This window comes from Vicia villosa, unplaced genomic scaffold (assembly GCF_029867415.1).
Source record: "Vicia villosa cultivar HV-30 ecotype Madison, WI unplaced genomic scaffold, Vvil1.0 ctg.003716F_1_1, whole genome shotgun sequence".
NCBI classification, from domain to species: Eukaryota; Viridiplantae; Streptophyta; class Magnoliopsida; order Fabales; family Fabaceae; genus Vicia; species Vicia villosa.
This window is the reverse complement of record NW_026706280.1, coordinates 70,091-73,779: the sequence shown is the minus strand read 5'-3', so window position 1 is coordinate 73,779 and position 3,689 is coordinate 70,091. Positions and strand designations below refer to the sequence as shown.

The window sequence follows — 3,689 nt, the reverse complement described above, 5'->3', positions numbered from 1 at the left end:
TACAAAGTCTCGTAAGTTTGCTGTCCTATTCCAATTAATACTTTCTGTCTTTTTCTGATTTGTTCAGTTTGTATATTCTGTACGGTTTTGTAATGTTATCTTTGATTAATTGTTATGTTGTTTATATTCTTACAGGTTCAATATATTTGTGATGGGAATGACCATGAAGTTACAAGGAGCTCCAATATATTTGTGATGGGGATGACCATGGAGGTATGTACTTCGCAGGCACGTCATACGGTGAACACCAGTGGGTTAATCCTCTTTTGGCAGAGGTAGGTCACATGCCTTATGTTTTTTCCTTTCAGTTTGTAGGAATTATTATTGCCAGTGCTGGCCTTTGAACTGTTTATACATCTCTAAAATAAAAATTTGTGGCAGCCAAAGAAAATTACCATCACAGCCAGCAGCCCCCACTCAAGATACACGGTTCCGAAGGTTTTGGTCTCAAGAACTTACCAGGTAGGTATGCTATATTGATTTACCGTCATTTGTCATTGAACTTTTAATTTCTTGGATGGAACCTAATAGTTCATTTGGCTATGATATGATAGGGAACATGTTTCGCCGGGCCTCGTTTAGAAAATGGACATAACTGTTCCTGGTGGATGGTTGATATTGGACAAGATCATCAGGTGCATAACTTGTTATTTAATCAAGCTATTTATTATATACTTAGTTTAAGTGAAATATCAAAATTACCCGACTGCAAAATAAAACTTTTAATTTGACGATTCATCATCGCTTGACAAATGAAGTATTGAAACTAGAATTGCAATTCAATGAGTAGATCATTTTTGTTAGATTGAAATAGAGCATCTGATTATATTTTGTTTTCTTTCATATTTCAGCTTATGTGCAGCTACTATGCCATGAGGCAAGATGGCTCCAAGGCCTTTCCGAGACATTGGAATATTCAGGTACACAATAGTCGACTCTATTTAGAGGGATAAGATTTAGTTGTTGTTGTTTTCATAATAAGTGTTTGATGCACGCAAATTAGGGTTCGTTTTAATTCAGAACTAGAGAATTAGGGGGTTCTACATGTTTGGAATATGTAGGCATAATGTTTTTGATTACGGAGCAGAAAACAGGGATTGTTTTTTACTGCATCACAATCAGGAAGAGAACAATGTGATCCCTACATTCAACTCATTAATATTTTATTTGATTATTCGTTGTACATTACGATAAAATATGTTCCGCTTCTCAACTAGGCAATTGAAAAAAGAATTTCTGTCGAAGCACAGGTATGAGAAGAATCAGTTTTATAGGGCCCACCACGACTACTTTGCTGATACCGTAATCTGCCGCAGCACAGGTATGAGAAGAATCTGCGAGTATCAATCTAACTGAGAATAAACTGTGCATTATTTTGACGAATAACAAGATGCATGTATCTTTTGTTTAATATTTATTGCTTTAGTTTGTAGAACTTTCAAAATTGTGTTTTGTCACCGTTGTCCGATTCTCATTCCACATTCCTCTCATTGATAGAGTAAAATTTTAATTATTATGGGTTTAGAAAGTAGAAAAAAAGTGGAATGCCTAATGATTGTATTTTTAGATCTTATTTTAATTATTTTACTTTTATTTTTTCAAATCATGAATCATGATATTGATGGAGATTTTCAGTCACTCGAAGATGAAGCGACTCAAAGATGAAGCGACGTAAATGTAGAGAGATGTAGTTGTTTAAGTTAAAATTAATGTATGTTGATACTCATTTTAAGATGTTATTTTTATATATGAATAAGTTTTATAATTTAAGATCATAAAAATATTTTTATGTAAAAATGATTATTAAGTCTAATAATAATATTTTTTTATCTATTTTATCAAATTAGTTAAACTTATATTTTATTATTAAACAGCGCTTAAAGAGAAAAGCGCGGTCTGAATTGTGGAAATGTGTTGCCTAAAGGAGGGAATAGACAGCACTTTTTTAAGAAAGCGCTGTCTAATGTGATGCCTAAAAGATGACCAAAAGCGCTGTCTAATGCAAAAACGCTGCTAATGGGGTACTGACAAAAGCGCTGTCTAATGCATAAGCGCTGTCTAAAGTGAACATATAGCAGCGCTTTTAAAGTTAAAAAGCTGCCTAAAGGGGACATACAGCAGCGCTTTTGGTTTAATCTAAAGCGCTGCCTTTACTTATAGCAGTGCTTTAAAGCGCTGCTAAAGGCCAAAAAAAGCGCTGTCTATGTGCTTGTTTGGCTTAGTGTAAAGGAAGATATGTTATAGGCTCATTATTTATTCCAATTAACTCCCACAGATGGGGGAAAATCCCTCAGTTAAGGGAAAGTCCCTCGGTCAGGGGATTGTCCCTTAGTTATTGGAGAGTCCCTCAATTAGGGTGAGTCCTTCAGCTAGGGTAAGGCCTTTAGTTAACCGCGAATCCCTTAACTAGGGGTGTGTCCCTCAGTAGGGATGAGTTATCACGCCCCTCTCAAATGTCTCATGTGTAACTTATGTGTTAGCAGGGGGATAATAAATATCAGCCTGTCGATGGAAATGCTTGATTTTATTTCATGTAAGTAATGATGATTTATTTTTGAGACGCTAAAAAGTGTTAGCTTTCACACGTGTCAAAAATGTGTTGATATTTTCTAAAGCTTTAGGGGGAAGCATAAAAGGTTTTTGATTGGTGGAAGATTAAACTCCTTTATAAAAAATTCCCTTATTCCTCATTTCATTTTACTTACTTATTTTGCTCACCAAATCTTCTGCAAGCTTCCTCCGTCTTTTCTGTTAGAACATTCTTCTACAAACTTCCTCCAACTTCTTATTCAAATTACTTTCAGGTATTAATTCTTTTTCTTTCCCCTTTGTAATTGCAATGATTAATGATTCAAACAAAATGTCTTTTCGTAGGGCTATTGACTGGTGTTGAGTGTTTAGTTCTATGAGATCAAGGGCTTTAGTAGTCTTATTAGCAATTGTGATGGTGGTAGTGATTTCTTTGTCTTTTGTGTTCTTGGGAAAAAAAAGATAATGGTTGCCCTCTCCGCAGTGTCTAAAAAACTCCCTTATTCCCCATTTAAGGGTTAACACGACCATGTCTTCTTAATCCTCCTCTTGTTTCGTTTACTTCTACCTTTCCCTCATTAAGGATATGCGAGTTATTTTTCCTTTTTTTCCCCTTTTAAGGTGGAAGTTATGAGAGTCCTTAATATTGCGCCCTCTCAGATATCACCCAATACTTAGGGTTTGTTAGGGAATTCAAGAATGTGTGCCAAAGGCTACATGGTTCCCCTACTATAAAGGTGTTTTTTAATTTTATGCCACTAGGCTTACATCAAGATGGAACTGGGTAACCATATGTGGCCTTTTGGGGAAGGACTTGTTAAAACCTTACTCCAACCTTTACACGAAATGGAAGGACATATTTGTACGAGTGAGAGGGCAAGAGGGCTCTCAAATCACTATAGGGTGGATGACGTTCCTCTCTTCCCTTTGGCTCGAACGGACAATCTTGTGGCTACTATACGGTATAACTATAAGTACCTTTCATCTAGCAAGGCCAAGATAGTTGGCCTCCTATAGAAAATTAATGTCACAGAGTCTCACATAGTGATCAAATATTGGAAAAAAGGCAATGACTCCCTAAAGGAGAACCTAAGTAAGCTTTGTATATTTTGATTCTTTTTATTGGTATCCTGTAACACTGTGTCACCTTTGTATGTTGT

The 3,689-nt window shown here is 35.8% G+C and overlaps 1 long non-coding RNA gene across 1 annotated transcript; it reads left to right on the top strand.

The window, feature by feature from the left end:
- The first annotated feature begins 347 nt into the window (after window positions 1–347).
- Window positions 348–1,800, top strand: LOC131641403 (uncharacterized). Its single transcript, XR_009295506.1, has 3 exons — window positions 348–462; window positions 555–635; window positions 852–1,800. It is a non-coding gene; the product is annotated as an uncharacterized LOC131641403 (long non-coding RNA).
- Window positions 1,801–3,689: the final 1,889 nt, after the last annotated feature.